The sequence below is a fragment of the Cydia pomonella genome, chromosome 23 (assembly GCF_033807575.1).
Source record: "Cydia pomonella isolate Wapato2018A chromosome 23, ilCydPomo1, whole genome shotgun sequence".
NCBI lineage: Eukaryota > Metazoa > Arthropoda > Insecta > Lepidoptera > Tortricidae > Cydia > Cydia pomonella.
Window position 1 is genome coordinate 9,131,965 of NC_084725.1, and position 17,513 is coordinate 9,149,477.

At 37.9% G+C, this 17,513-nt stretch overlaps 1 protein-coding gene across 2 annotated transcripts in view; it reads left to right on the forward strand.

Moving 5' to 3' along the window:
• The first annotated feature begins 6,065 nt into the window (after positions 1–6,065).
• The window catches only part of LOC133530773 (uncharacterized), a 156,286-nt gene continuing 144,838 nt past the window's right edge, over positions 6,066–17,513 (forward strand). Inside the window, exon 1 of one of the 2 annotated variants that reach the window (XM_061868843.1) lies at positions 6,066–7,004. The gene's annotated coding sequence lies outside the window, so the exon portion shown is untranslated. The remainder of the gene's footprint in view (positions 7,005–17,513) is intronic. The other variant, XM_061868842.1, reaches the window with a different exon arrangement.

The following is a 17,513-nucleotide window of genomic DNA, read 5'->3' on the forward strand; positions in this document are numbered from 1 at the left end:
GTACGAAATGTTAAAGACGCTATCCGCAGTTAGTTCTAATTTTTACCACCTTATGTGCTGGGATCACTTTACTTACCCCCACCATGCACTTCGCACGGTCCCAATAGGCTTCTTGTTCGAAATTAATTAGGCCATGAATTAAAATGAAGTGGGCTTTCAATGGAAATTAATTAGGGCATTGAATGGAGATACCTATTATGTACTAAGGGCTCGGCTATTTAATAAGTATTTAACTCACAAAAAAGATGGTAAAGTATGTTTTTTTCAAGGTAACGTCTGCTAGTCAACGTTAGACTTTAACATTTTTTTAATAGAAAAAAAGGTTTCTCGGTGGAAAATATTGTGTAGTTTTATTATTATTTTTCAATCGACATTATTCGCAGAGCCTAGGTGTCTTTTCTCAGGCACTAATAGTGCGAGCAGCGTTCAGGACGGCCGTGCTTCGCGTACTGCTAAAACATGTGAGTGTAAATCGTAAAATTAGTTTAATAAATTCGATTTTCTGCTATTAAAATATTTTAAAATTACCTTAAACCGTCTGACTCGTTAGGCTTCTAGAAGCCACTACCTACTTATGCAAAAAGGTCAAGGAATTTTTTTGATTTTGATATCTATTTTTATTTTATGGTACCTACTCAAACAGTTTACTTCCTTTCAAATAATTAATAGAACCAGGCGTAATCTGACAAAATCCATATTAGTTGACACAAAAATATTATTTGAAATCAATGCTACAGTTGGTGTGTGTCATCCATTATGACTATTTATGACGCGCAGAGCACCCGTTCGCTACACAAACTAGTAACACGTAATAGGTAGTAAATAAAGTAAGAAATGACGACCGGTTTGGCCTAGTAGGTAGTGACCCTGCCTACGAAGCTGATGGTCCCGGGTTCAAATCCTGGTAAGGGCATTGGTTCGTGTGATGAGCATGGATATTTGTTCCTGAGTCATGGGTGTTTTCTATGTATTTAAGTATTTATTAATATTTATATATTATATATATCGTTGTCTAAGTACCCTCAACACAAGCCTTATTGAGCTTACTGTGGGACTTAGTTAATTTGTGTAATAATGTCCTATAATATTTATTTATTTATTAAGTAATACGCAAGTAACGGGTGAAATTCGAAAAATCGCGGGACACTTCTGGATGCGACTAACCCAGGAGCGGGATAAGCGGCGTACACGAAGAGAAGCCTATGCTCAGCAGTGGGCGACTGGAGGCTAAAATGATGATGAACTAACCTGTTCATCATCATTTTAGCCTCCAAAATATTAGTACATTTTCGAGATAACGTGCTAGTCAATAGCTAGTGCTATTGCCATGCCGAATCGCCAATAGTTGTTCGTTTTATACTCGTAAGGGGGCGAAGTTGTTGTCTAACACCTCTCGTGCAAATATTGACACTGCAACAAGCTCAAGACTATAAAATTGGTTCGAAAAGTGGAAGCTTGAGCGTTGCAAATGTTTCAAGCCACGAAGGTTAAGTAACTTTACCACTGAGTGAAACGCAACGTTTTTCACCACACCAACGCGAGGGAAATACGAACTGTATATTAAAAATCAAATACAAATAAACGCTTTATATGTGTATATATCCATTATGTATATTGTTATTGGAAATAAATGTATTTTTTTTTCAAAAAAATAACGAAAAAAAGAACGCTATTCAATTTATATCACGGGGACATAATTTAAAACTTGCATCATTTCAAATCATTGCCACTCTTGTGGATAAAATGCAACTTTTTCATCAGTTTTTGAAGAATAAAGTGAGCCTTTAAAAGGTGGTGTGGCGAAATGATGTTTACAGTACATATAGTGCTATTTACCCGCACGCGTGCGGGAATGAGCACTTCCGTGCGTATGTCGAAACTTTAAAGAGCCATATGTATAATGTTGCATAATTTATACTGTAAAATGTTGTATTGTATGATACACGTGCGTATAGGTAATTCGCAACTCGTGTCGATTTAAAACACTCCCTTCAATCGTGTTTTAATGTATCACCATTCGTTGCGATTTCTTATTTTCTGCACTTCTATCGTAAATAACTATATCATCACACTTGTTCGAAAAAGATCTTATTTCATGCAAGTATACTGAAGGACAAAGGCAAGTATTGTTCCCGCGGGAGTTATGGATTGTGAAAGAAGAAACTATAACTCTCTCGGAAGTAAAATAAATAAAAAACTCGGGGGTACAATTGTGTCACTACTTCATACGAACCAAGTAGTTAAAAATTAGTTTTACTTTAAAAATACTGACGTTTATAATTTATTTTTATTGTTTATCTTAAAAAATATTTAATTCGATTAATTTAATAGCCTTTTGAAATATTTACAGAATTTTCAATCGTGAAATGCCGAATTGGTCTGATAACCTAACCTGTTAAATAATGGCAATATGGCGAACGAATGTTTTTCAAGAATTTTATTGTAACAATGTCAACGGGGTTTGCTCAGGGTGCTTAATCAACGTATCTCTCTCTATCACTCTTCCTTATTAGTGCGACAGTGACAGTTGCGTTATGTTCGCTACGGAGCGTTAACGATGGGCATCTTGGCTACGCACCCTGAACTTGTATTTGCTAGGTGCACGACTCGTGCTGCCCTCATTTTGTCGGTTTTTCTACGTTAAAACTTATGGAGTAAAATCAGTACCAACGGCTGCCGCTAGGATTGTTTGACATTCTATAAGATTAAGTGTGTTTGTGACAATCAGCGCCACTTCTCCCTCCACCGACTTCGCACTTTGCCAATAAAATCAATTCTGCAATGGGGCATGGCACCATGCGTCAGATTCGCACGTCCGACGTGCGAACGGGATGTCGCTATAATACGCGCATAGCTTTGTCTCGCTCAAACTTCGGAGCGACGTGCGAATCTGACGCAGTTTACAAAAACAATAAATTTACTTCATTCTATAATCTAATTACTAGAATGTGCCGCCAATATAATGATTTAATAGCCGGTGATCATACTCGTAATGCGGTCGGGGCATTCATACTTTTGACCTCCACATTGCTAAGTTTAAAAAATGTTTGGCTGACATCCTTTCTCCTCCTCTCTCACTGACCGATGACATCAGCTTTGACTCTGTTTGTTTCATTTGCGAGATTTAATTTTTATAAAGTTTATTACACTCTTATATTGTAATGTTTAGATAGTTATTTGATCTCTGATATTTTTCACTGTAGCCATGATATGATGCTAAATTAATTTGTAACATTAGCGCCTACTTATAAAGCATGATTATGATTTAGATTTAGATTTATTTATTTTCATAACGATAAATTACAGTATAAATTATTCTTATTTTAATCTATATGAATTTACATTATGATCGTTAATGATTTCTATACACAAAATTATATGTACACTTGTTTTGGATTTCGTGCTAGCTTTTAAGCCATGATAGGGAATTGTATGTCTCATGGTATTGCACGATATCTGTTTAGTGTACCTAATAAAGTAAAATAAAGTGTGCCATGCCCAATGCCAATGCCAATTTGGGTTAGATGTTTAAGATAAATCGTTTCTAAGATAAATAATCATTGATCGAATCTCTATTGTTTACCAAAAAGTTTTAAGTCATAATGTCTTGTTTGTCCGCATTTTCGTCAGCCATAAATTGTTTGTCAGAAACGCGTAATTTTTCAGGATTAATAATAATAAAATAATAATAATAATAAATATTATAGGACATTACTAATGATAATATGACTATTATTACATTATGACTTTCGATAATTATGCAAAAGAAAGGGATCCGTCATTAATCATGTCAAGCACTAATTGGATTTGTACGCCGCCGAAGGAACCATATTTTACTTACTTTATTGGTATTTCAAGATGAAATTAATTTTGTATGAAATAGAAACATCTGTAACCGAAACCACGATCCACGATGCTCAGAAATAAAGGGCAAGTGGAAAAACTCACTGTCTCGGGCTGCTATACAGGGTGATCAATCCAAAATGGTCAGTATGGAGAAATCTGAAATTATGAGAGATAGCCATATCTGTTCTTAGGAAAAATGGCTTTGACTTTAAATTTAATAATAATGACATTCAATCTTTTTTTAAACCTCTCATACATAACCGGGAAACGAACCTGCTCATGTAAACAATGTTAGGTATAAATTCTGCGAGTTTTTTCGTTGTTATTGTTGATAATACGAATCTTAAGTCACAAGGATTGAAATGTTCAAAAAGTTCAAAAAGAAAAGAAATGTTCAAAATGGTAGCCATGTACCCGGTTGCAAAGATTAATTCTTTTGGGTAACGAATGCATTATTGCGTTTCGTATTTTTATTATTATTATTAAATTTAAAATCGAAGCCATGTTTCCTAACAACAGATGTGGCTATCTCTCATAGTTTCTGATTTCTCCATACTGACTGTTTTGGATTGTTCGCCCTGTAAACACTCATAATTATTTTGCTTACCAGGTAGACTATATATATAGTCCTCCTCATCGTTTTCGATGACGGCGACCCCAAATAAACACATTATGGACGTTGTCTAGCATGAGCCCTAATGTGGCTGGCCAGGCCGAACTTGCTCTTAAATACTCTATTGCACGCGTGACAATAAAGTTGGCCAGCTGCGTTGAACGTGTACACGTAGGAGGGCTTAGGTCTCTCTTTCCGTAACTGGCGTTTTATGTCTAGGCTAGTGAGGCGGTTATCTTCGAATGTTTTGACACCGTTATGGATGGTAGAACGCCAAGAAGACCTCCTTCCAGCAAGCTCCTCCCAACGCTCAGGGTCGATGGCGCAAGCGATGAAGCATTGACAGCAATATTACTATATAAAAATTCGAATAATAGTAAAAACATGGTCACTCGTAATTTACTCTTTAAACATAGCTCTAATAATATTCTAAATCTTTTACCCCCTTATTCATAAACGTGTACTACAGTTACGATGCCGTTAATCATCGTTTAACCCTTTCCATAATACCAATACGTCGGAAAGAGACAACCGATGATAAGCGGCATCGTAACTTAGTACACGTTTATGAATAAGGGGGTAGTGTGTAAGTTTGTGCAGTGTATTTTGGTTGAATAAACTGTTTGGGTTGAATATACTGTTTGGGTTGAATTCAAGAGTTTTCTTCAAAACTCCAACGGAGGCCGCCCTATAACAGGGTGAAACTGGAACTCGTGAATCCGGGATACCAGCCCATCGCTCTACCAACTGAGCTTCCGAAACTTCCTCGATGACAGCGATTATTTCCACCATATCCTTCATATACGCCTTAGGAAGGACATCTACCAAAAAGTATTATATTTATTAAACGGCTACCGGAGTTCCAAGTAATTTTGGAAATTTACCAGTATGAAGACTGATACAAAATTTACATACTGAAGCCTGATTTGTATATAACAGATAAAAGAAACCAACAACGCTTGAAATTACGCTTCAATAATTTTTGCCGTGTCTAAAAATAGATCAACTTATTAAATACTTCAAAGATATATATTTTAAGAAAGTGCTCAAGTTATCCTGTATCTAAAAGTATGCTTTAAACTTCGAAAGATTTTACGTTAAGACATATTAGTGACACGTGTTTGGATATTTGGGTGTTTGATTGAACTGAAAATACATAGATACCTAGCTTTTAACCTAAATTATGCCAGGGTACTTAGCCAACGTGTCAAATTTTAACGATCCACAGCGTAGCGTACTCACATCCATATTATAGTGACAGCGACAGTTGTGTTTCGTTCGCTTCGAAGCGTTAACGATTGGCATGTTGGCTAAGCACCCAGGAATTGTCCCCTTACAGGACAAAATGGGGGTTAAATAAGCTTTTATCGCTGACTGTACTTTTCTTCCAAAACAGGCAACTAAAACTAATCGATGCAATTCTAAAAAACACAAATAGAATCAGGTTGCGTTGTTTTATCACAGAGTTCCTAGGGCCATCAGATCAGCTCCATGGTACCATAACATGGCATTGTCACCTTACTTACATATGTATATGTTACTCGTAAAAGTTTCAGCTCAATGGAAGTGGGTCTAATTTAGCTTGCAAGATTTAACCGAAACAAACTTATTACAAACAAAGTAAATACACATTGCCAGTTAAATAAAAGCTTGTAAAAATTGACATTATTACACAAATTGGCTATGTCCCACATAAGCTCAATAAGGCTTGTGTTGTAGGTACTTAGACAACGATATATATAATATATAAATACTTGAATACATAGGAAACACCCATTACATGACTCTGGTGCAAATCCGTGTTCACAACAAAATTTAATGCCCTTACCAGGATTTGGCACCCACTAGGGCAGATCGGTCGTCAAAATTAAATTCTACTTCAACGAAATGGTAGGCAGAGACGAGTATCTACTTAAGTAGGAAACATCGTCTACTAAGAGATTTCATTCATCGTTACCTACGTCATAATCCGCTTACGTGTATACCGGCTAAGTCGCCGATACACGACATTCAACTTGTCTCTAATGACAACGACAACCCATCAACCACAGACAGCACCAAAGACAACTTATTAAATTCGGAAACCCTAATCAAAGGTACAATTACTGACGCCTACAAATTCCTGGCATCCAGAGCTGGTACGTGAGCAAAATCCCCCTCACCGCACTTCCACGCACTCTTTCTTACGCCAACATTCTGGTATATGAGCGTCCCTCTCTAAAACACCCACTCACATTGAGCTAAGTATACAACCCCGTTTTCAGCCCACAATTTCAGTCTAACCCCTGACGCGGCGCAATACGCACGCTCTCTGGACAATAAATTTAAAAAAAAACGACAATAATTTTGAAATTCGAACGCGTTTCGAAAATCGATGTCTGAGCCGGCGATGATCGCTTGACATTTGTTTTTTCGAGGACTTTGTTGTTAAGTTGAACAGTTGACAATAATAATTGACTGATTGATTGGTATTAGATTGTATTTTATTGTATATATTGTAAGCCACAGTGCGAGTGAGTGAGGAAGTTATCGTCGGGTACAACAGGTGAGTGCCTTTCGGGGACACTTTTTGGCTTGGGAATTATCTCACAGATAAATGAAGATTCTTATTTCGAGGATTCATTCTGTTTTTTCATGTCTCGAGTTCTTGTGTAGCTTTTCTCTATTAATTTTATTAATAAGGGAAATTTATTTTATTTCAAAAAATCTGAATAGGTATTACAGCGGCTACTAGAGTGTTAAAAGTAATAAAATGACTTATTTCTTACGTGTCTCAGAGAATTACGCGCATAAATCATGCATGGCGATAGAACGGTAAAATAAAAACTGCATAATTTAAGGGTACCTCCCATACAAAATGACGTTTTTTAAAATTTTGTTTTACTTTGACCCAATGGTGGCTCTCCAATAACTTTTTGATAAAGTAAACATTTTCGGAAATAATCGCTATCGAAAACAAATATGTCCCCCCTCCCTCTAACTTTTGAACCATGTATTTGAGTTATTGTAAAAGGCTTCATAGTAAAAAGACGTACAAAGCGCTGCGAAGGTGAGTACCTTATACTTGTAATATACATGATACTTACTAATAGCCCCCGTTTAACTTATTCTGACAGAATAATAACTATTGGCCGATTTTTTAATTATGATATTGAATGATAAACTTCTGTTTTATATTAGCCTACATTGTGTCACACTGCTGGATAAAGGCCTTCCCTGTCTTCACGGCTTTGTGCATGCTCCCGCCCGTCGCCACAAAATGAGTCCAGGTCATCTCGCCATCTCCTTTTTGGTCTGCCTCTGCCTCTGCCGCGGGTGTGGTGCCCATGCAGTCGCTATTTTAAGCCATCTGTCCGGGTGCAACCTACAGATGTACCTTGCCTTATCCCACTTGAGCTTCGCGGCCTTCACACCCACATCTGCAATACCAGTTTTAGAGCGCAGCTCTGTGTTCCTTATCCGATCAATTCTACATTTAATAACGTTCATTTGTATTAGATTTTGGTTAATGGTTTACAGAGTTAGTATTTTCCTCATGTTAGTGTGACGTAAAATATTGGGTTTCACTCGTAGGCAAAATTTGTTTAACACTCGTGCAATGAAACCCTCGCAACGCTTAAGATACCACTTTTCAATTTTATAATCTATCGCTTGCTCGGGTTAAACAACAACTTTGCCCCCTTATAAAACAACTATTGAACGATAATCCAGTTTATATCTAGGATATCCGCAACGCAGGCTTCATCAGGTGACTACAAATGCGAATCAATCACACGCTTCGTCCCAACTAATAATGACGACATCGACAACAGGCTTCATCATTTTTTTATTATAGATGAAATAAATTCCTAAGGAGAAATGTAAAGATTTATCTCTATTTGGAAAAGTTTTGGAGGATGGTAGATACAGGTACATGGTAGGTACAGTGTTTCATTCACTACTTCAACTACTGACTGTACCTAGTTTAGATTAAGTTGGAACCATTAGTTTGGGCTTTGGCGTAAAACCACAGAATAAGTGAAAAACCGAAGTTGGACAGCAAATCAGGGTCGAATCAAGTTGTCTCTTTCGAATGTTTGGCATTTTCCCTTTCGGTTGTCAAAATTCAAGTCATATTCTTATCTGCGGCTGTGCACGCAAAAGGACGTCAAGTTTTGCCAACCCTAATAATTGCTCGTAGCAATGCTGAGCCGAACAGGGCCGAGCACGCCCGAACGCTGGAGTTTCCCACCACTGGCGTGCTGTACGAATCGTCGACGATCCCAAACTCACAGGCGGTATTGAACCTTTAAGTCTGGAGAGACTTAACTTTGCCTCCTTGTGTGTGTTCTACCGCTTGTACAATGGGCTGTGCTCTGAAGACTTGTTTGACATGATGCCCACGGCTACTTTCTATTTCTTTTCTATTTTCTACCCTAGAACCTAAACGATCGCGCACTGTGCGGTTTAAGAGGAACTTCTTCCCGCGGACGCTCCGGCTGTGGAATAAGCTACCTGCCGAGGTTTTCCCGAAGGTCTTCAGTATGAGGTTCTTCAAATAATATTTTTAAAGGGTCGGCAACGCGCATGTAACAACTGGAGTTGCGGGTGTCGATAGACTACGGTGACTGCTTACCATCCGGTGGGCCGTATGCTTATGTTTAATACTTTTCGAAAAATATTTCTTTTGCTTCTTTTCGCTCTCTTGCAAACCAATGTATGTGGCGTATGGCCAAAAGTATTCTCATCCGACATTTGTTTTAATTTGAAACAATATTTGTAACAACTAAAAAGCTCTTATTTAAAAAAAAATACATCTATGCGTTTTATTCTTAGAAAAAGTCAATTTCGCGATGGCATAACAACATGCCTTAATGTCAATGTAGGTTAAACTCGAGAGTTCATTTCTGCCATAAAAATATGTCAAATAAAAGGGAGATGATTTAATTCAACTGTCAACAGTACGTACAGTCAGCAATGTTAGCATCGAAAAAAGAGGATCAGCCTGCGTTGCCAATGTGCCAATCGTTAACGCTGCGTAGCGAACGAAACGCAACTGTCACCGTCGCACTAATATGGAAAAGTGATAGAGAGAGACTACGATACGCTTCGTGGCTTAACGATTGGCATGTTGGCTAAGCACCCTGGGTGTCTAGCCAAGGTGACAATCAATTGCGCTATGATAACGAAACGTTTTGTGTCTATCACTCTTCCATATGAATGCGAAGGCATGTTAGCTACGCGGACAGGCCACGACGCATTACTATCCGCCGTTACGACATATGAGGGGTGGCTAAAAATAATCTACCTGACTATGAAAGAAAAGACGTAGCTGAGTAGTTTATATTTTATTTTTTTATATAATATCCTTCTACCGAAATGCATTTATTACATTTGTCAAATAGCGACATTAAACCTTTAAACGAATCTATAAGGGTTCCGTTTTTTGCCATTTGGCTACGGAACCCTAAAAAGATCTTTCGGTTTGTCGTCAAAATATTCGTTCACCGCGGCTATCATCTCATTATCAGTAGAAAATCTTCGCGCCCTGAGATCTTTCTTTAAAAGTCTGAACAGGAAATAGTTACAGGGGGCTAACTCTGGGCTGTAAGGGGAGTGGTCGATGGCGTCGAAGCCATTTCTGGCCATGGCTAACTGTGTAGTGCGAACCGTATGCACAGGTGCTTTGTCGTGTAAAATCAGAACTCCTCTGCTAAGTTTACCCCTCCTTTTTTTCTTTTATGGCGTCTCTCAGCTGGCAAAGTAAATTTGCGTAATAATAAGCATTCATTGTCGTTTTCTTAGGTAAATAATCTCCTAGTAACATCCCTTCAGGATCCCAAAAATTGTCGCCATAAGTTTGCTAGCCGATGGACGAACCTTGAACTTCCGAGAAGGCTTTTCGTTTGAATTTCCATTATAGTGATTCCTGTTTACTTTCTAGGTCCCATTGTTTAATCCAAGTCTCATCACATATCACAATCCTGAAAATAATTTCTTCCTCTTTGCCGCGACTCATGCCTAAAAACTCTTGACAACATTTGACACGTCTGTCCTTGTCTAACGCGGGATTTTGGGGACCCAACGGCACTAACCTTAGACATGTTTAAATAGCCATGAATCATCAAGAATTATATTTTTAACCTTTGTCACATTTTCTTCAGTGATGGCAGAAATTGGGCGTCCACTACTAGGATCGTCTCCTAGGCTTTCGTGGCCCATTTTAAATTGTCTAGACCAGAACTTTATTGTGGAATCGGAAGGACACAAATCACCAAACACGGGCAACATACGTTGTTTTATCTGCGAAGATGTATTTCCTTCTTTAGTGAGAGATTTAATCACTGAACGTTGCTCAATTTAGATCAAGTTATTTTTCTGTGGCGACATGTTGCAAGAATTCGAATGTCAAAAACAAATGAAGAGCAACTGACTAATAAAAGTTTGAAATTTTGAAAAAAGAATAGTCAATGAACACGAAATCATAGCGGCCAGTTTTTTTTATTATTATTTCTAGGCTAGGTAGAATACTTTTCAGCCACCCCTCGTAGGGAAACGCGACCTACGAATGTTGTACGTTCCGACCTAAAAATCAATGGCATGATAAACAGAATAACGTTAAGTTATTTAAATGAATTCTGTGATTGAAGTACTTAGTACTGAATGAAAATGAAGTTAGATAATCTCTGCAAATGGCAAATAAAAGTTTAAGCTGAATTGAAGCTCTTTTTATATTAAATCTTTAAAAAGAAAGGGCATATCCGTTGACCTCTGGGTAATGAATAGCTTGGCCAGTGAGCTGTAAAATGGTACAAATTATATTTACACCTAAGTAATAAAATATGGAAGATACAAATGTAAAATTAAATATAAAAGTTACTTAGAACGAGTTATATCGCCGCGCGGCAATATTAAAAATCTCATATAACTGATTTGCAAAACCAAAGTGATTCCATAAGTGTTCCGTGAACACTTATGGAATCACTTGTACGGAACATTAAAAATGAATGAGTTATCGCGATTTCCAATTGAATTGAAATTCATCAAACGGTGCATATGGGAATCGACCTGTTGAATGCGGTGTTTATAAGGTTTTATTCTTATGATAAGATGGCTCGCACATACTAGTGCGCGCAAAATGTATTGCAAGGCGTGATCTCGCGCGAGTGGGTCACAGTGGACCACTTTTTTTGTTAGAGCTGTAGTTTACTTCAAATTAGATGGTTTCCTTATCTAAACTTAGAGTATTAAAAAGTCTCAAACCTTATCAAGAAAAAAGCTGTAAGGAAGTCTAAAATAAGATGAAATTTAAATAAATGTGGAGAAAGATTCACTGTTACCCACGTGTAAAAGTGAATCATCGTCCGATTAAAAGAAAAAATAAGAGCTCCTGCATTTTTTCAGGATTTATCCATTAAAATATATTGCTTTATGATATATTATGTGCAAATTTTTGATCATATCCGTTGATCATAATTTATCATAGTGTGCGATGATTTTATACGGCTTTTATTTGGCATACTGGCTTCAACTTGAAGAACAGATATATTATATTAGTTTTGTTCTTCTGGTATCATGTTATTCATGTTTTGTTTTTTCTAAAAGAAAACTTTTAATTTTGATGCCCGATTTTTCTTTGACCACTGTGACCCATTTTCATGTGTACCACTCTTCTCCATTGATGGTAGTTGTAAAAAAAATCACTCAATATATCGTTTTTTCTTACATTAGAACCATATTTACAATAATGAAAGAATTTGTAACCACAAGCCATAACGAAAACGACTATTTTGAAAACCATGTAAAAAAATAGTTTTACAGCTAAATACTTGGTAGCCGATGCTGATCACTGCTGATATTATATCTTCTTCTTCCTCGCGTTGTCCCGGCATTATTACCACGGCTCATGGGAGCCTGGGGTCCGCTTGACAACTAGTCCCCAGAATTAGCGTAGCACTAGTTTTAACGAAAGCGACTGCCATCTGACCTTCCAATGCAGACGGTAAACTAGGCCTTATTAGGATTAGTCCGGTTTCCTCACGATGTTTTCCTTCACCGAAAAGCGACTGGTAAATATCAAATGATATTTCGTACATAACGCTCACTTAGTGATAAACGGGAACAAGTCTAAAAATGAGAATTATGGTAAAACGCGTTTAAAGATTTATTTCTTCTTTAAACTTCTTCTACTCTATGCTTACTTATTTCTCTGACTCGTCTAAGCATTGTTTGCGACACTGTACTTAATTGAGTGCACTTTAAGTACTAAGAACTTAATAGCTCTGTCGCAGTCTTTATAGAGAATGAACGCAGAGATAAGACGGCTGCCGTAAAATGGCAGCTGAGAAGCTTTCTTGTTATAAAAATGTGATTTTAATTTGATAGATCTCAGTCTTAGAGAATTTAACCACCGACCAACCGAGTTACCTTTCAGAGCTTACCCCTCTGTCGAATCTCTGCCAATGGTTTTATTGTATGGACTGACGTTTATCTGACATGGCAATTTGTACGTTACGTATAAATAGCCATACATTTGACTTGCCCTTCCTCCGCAAAAATCGGCAGAATGTTTTGTACAGAAAATTACAGACGCGAGGCGCCTTCGGTCTCAGTGCATCTCGATGAGGGCTACCTGCTTTTGTGCTTACTAGTTGGCGCCACTGTTGAGTAAGGTCCGAGGTACAGCTGCCAAACTCATTGTTATTATGGGTTCAACAAAGTTTTTAATTTCAAATCGTATTCAATACATAACATACCATAACACCATACCGTAAAAAACTAACCTCTTAAGTTGCTCCTTTGACCCGCTTAGTTGTGCACCTTTTTTTCTTAACTCCGCTTTAAGTACTGTACCCCTAGTGTACATTTATTCGATAGCGAAACGTGACGTACGCGTTTGCGTTAAGTCTCATTTTGTATGGGATTTTCAGTTTCCAAAACGACCCGCTTGGCGCGCTGTTTCTAAATTCCATACAAAATGAAACTTAACGCAAACGCAGACGTCACGTTTCGCTATCGAATAAATTTACACTAGGGGCTCAGATACTCATTGAGCCCTAACTCATATTTTCAATAAAACAATTATAATTTTAGATAGACATAATTTAGGAATACATAGGCAAAGAAAAGAATACACAATTAACATAATACACAATCAATTAAAACTCTCTCTCTTCTTCCTCGCGTTGTCCCGGCATTTGGCCAAGGGTCATGGGAGCCTGGCCCTTCCAACCCAGAGGGTAAACTAGGCCTTGTTGGGATTAATCCGGTTTCCTCACGCTGTTTTCCTTCAACGAAAAGCGACTGGTAAATATCAAATGATATTTCGTACATAAGTTCCGAAAAACTCGATTGCAAATCGCAGCGGTAAGAGCGTGCGATTTGCGACCTCCGGATTGCAAATCGCACGCTCTTACCGCTAGGCCACCAGCGCTTAAGATTTTGCTTATGATTTTGTATTTTGATGTAATCAACTAAAACAAAATCATATAAATATTAGAGACAAAACACCAACAGGAATAGTAGAATAACTTGCAGCAGTAGTGTATAATGTAGTGTGCATTGCAGCAACAACAAAAGGGTGCCGACTCAGCTATACGCTTCACTGTTTCGAGCAAAGCACTGATATTCTGCCGGAACCCAGATCACGCGGTGAATGTGATGTGATTTAATATCACGTGGTGAGTGTGATGTAATTTTACTAACAATAAACGCGCGTAACCCACCCAGAAACGGTGACAATTGATATATCGAAGACCTCACACTCACACTACACTAGCGCCTCTAGGAATGAATGCCCTCATTGCACATTTGTATCTGTTCCAGTAACTACCAGTGGTTCTAGTACTAATACTAATAATAATTAAACCTATATACGTCTCACTGCTGGGCACAGGCCTCCTCTCATGCGCGAGAGGGCTTGGGATATAATCCCCACGCTAGCCCAATGCAGATTGGTGACTTCATTTTTTTTATACTACGTCGGTGGCAAACAAGCATACGGCCCGCCTGATGGTAAGCAGTCTCCGTAGCCTATGTACGCCTGCAGCTCCAGAGGAGTTACATGCGCGTTGCCGACCCTAAACCCGCCCCCCCTCGTTGAGCTCTGGCAACCTTACTCACCGGCAGGAACACAACACTATGAGTAGGGTCTAGTGTTATTTGGCTGCTGTTTTCTGTAAGGTGGAGGTACTTCCCCAGTTGGGCTCTGCTCTAGATCTGGAATGACATCCACAGGCTGTGCCCTACCACACAAAGCGAGATGACATTCACAATGCCCGTACCTCTCTTAAACCTCATCTACACCTTTGAATTTCTTCGCGGATGTATGCAGGTTTCCTCACGATGTTTTCCTTAACAAAAACCTAGTGGTATATATCAAATGATATTTCGTGCATAAGTTCCGAAAAACCCATTAGTATAAACTAGGATTTGAACCCGCGACCTCCGGATTGAAAGTCGGACGTTATATCCACTAGGCTACCACCACTTTTTATACTAACATCAAATTAAAATCATATTTTAATAACTTGAATGCGCGTGGTCTAAACATTATAATGCACTAACTTTTATCACTCTACAAATAGGATTAAACTATGTAGGGTAAACCTATTTGTAATTGGATTAGTACGAGGTAATGTTCATTACAATTCTGCAAAAAATTACGTCAATTGTTGGTTTTATACGTACAGTCATTGGATATTTTAACTTAACCTTTGTTAAGTAACTTAAAAAAACGCGTTTGAATATGAGGATGAAAGTTTTTATCCTCTACGTGGATAAAGTCGTTACTGGAATGGATATTAATATTAGTTATAGCTACTTTAAATTTACACGATTTAATTTGAAACGATTTTTGTTTACTAGTTAAATATATACATATAAAATATTTCCCTATCCTGTATAATATATGCGCAATTCCACCGTACTAAAAAATCACTTTTCTAAAAATTCTTCCCCTGAGTTACAAAATCGTATCTAAGTTTCGTTACTTAACAGAAAATTACATAAATTATTTGTATATTACAGATTTCGTATTTTTCAGCCCAAATGAGAAACTTTTAGAAAAACTTACCAAATGGGATTACATAATCTAATCTCCTCATCACCGTTCTGCCGCCGTGGGACTAGACGTTGCCTTACGTTTCACACTTATCTGGCACCTGCCAATTAGAATTATACGACCCTTTTTTTGCAGATAGTGGCACGCGCGGTTTTAGTAAACAATAGACAAAAGATTAGCCGATTCGGGCCAGCTTCAAATCGAACGACTATACTGCCACTGATTCGCACTAAACTCTACGCATCCAGATTTATCATGCGAACGGCTAAGGAATAGAACTCACTTCCTGCAAATCTATTCCCAGTCCACTATAACTTGGATTTTTATAGGATATTATCTAAGAACTTGATTTAAGGGAAGAAAAAGGGATTTACTCTGCATTAAACTTAATATATGATGTGTCAATGTTATATATTTCAATAAAAAACAGCATTTGCTCAGTTAAATAATGACTTGAGAAAAACTCGAGAGTAAAACTTTAAATAGAAATGCCCAAGTACCTAAACCAAAATCATAAAATTCGTAAAGAAAACTAAATGAATATAACCAGAAAAGCGATTAAATGAAGAAGACAAAGTTACCAAAGAAACCTGCAAACAACATTAAGCGGCAGCAAAAGTCGTTTTAAAACAATCCGGTCTTTGTTCCAATCCGTTCAATTCAGTGAATGAGTGAATGATTCACTGAATGAGTCGACAAATGGAATCCCGTTCCATTGTCTTAGTCCACGTGCCAGATTAAAGGCCGTTTGAAAGGAAAGTGAAAAACCGCCTATCCATAGAAATCTAGTCCGCATTTTCCTATCTTGAATATTTTATACGATATAATTTACAATGCAATATTATGGTACCATCGAGCTGATCTGATGATGGAGATAGGAGGTGACCATAGGAACTCTGTGATAAAACAACGCAACCTAATTGTGTTTGGCGTTTTAAGAATTGTCTCGATGAGCACTATAGTTGCCTGTAAAAAGAAAAGTACAGTCAGCGATTAAAAGTATGTACCAAAAATGAAATTTTTGCCTAAAACTTATTAAATAGCAATAGAGAGCCAATTTTGTGTGTAAAAATACCTATTTTCTTTTATATTAATATTCAGAAAGAAAATGGTGACTACATTTGTATGGAGGAGCGATTTTCTTTTAAGGGGTGACATTAAAAATATCTGGGTTAATCTTCTTTAAGAGAAACTGTTTACGTTGAGCGGGATTTTGAAGGCCTTTTGCTTAAATTATGATTGTTTCCGTTTGCTGAGCTTTGCTTTTAAATTAGGTAAGTGTTAGGTTAAGATTCTTAATCGTAATAATTTTACGCTTTCACTTACACGTTTTTCAGACACTCGCGCGTCATGTTTCGGAGAGGCTAGGTCTCCATTTACATTGCCAACATGCTATTGTCATTGTCGCACTAATATGGAAGAGTGATAGAGAGGTACAAAGCGTTTCGTTGTCGTAGCGATAGCGATTGTTACCTTGGCTAGGCCAGCAGTGTGCGCGAGTAGCGTTCATAATGAGTGCGAGTTTGCGTACTGAACGGAGGGCGGTTTTAATAGAACTGAATTTCAACACCCCAATACCATCTTCTCCCTCTGGACCTCATCCAACGAAGAGCGACTCGAATTGTCGACTGTCAGCGTATTTCGGATCGGCTTGACTCCTTGGCGCTGCGTAGAGATGTGGCCTCGCCTGCATTTTCTATCGCATGTATAACGGAGAGTGCTCCGAGGAATTGTTCGGATTAATCCCTGCCGCTTCTTTTCGTCCTACGCGACAACATTTCCATCGTCACCACTGGCTGAATGGTTGGCAGTCCTCAGCTGAGCGTTTCTCCAAAAACTTCCTGCCTCGCACAGCTAAACTGTGGAATGAACTGTCGCCTGCGGCGCCTGCGAAATCCAAATAGGAATATAAGTAACGTTTTACAGTACATATGGCCCTTTAAATGTTTGACACAGGAACGTAATATGCTAATTTTCGCACTAGTGCGGTAAAGTAGCACTGTACTGTAAACT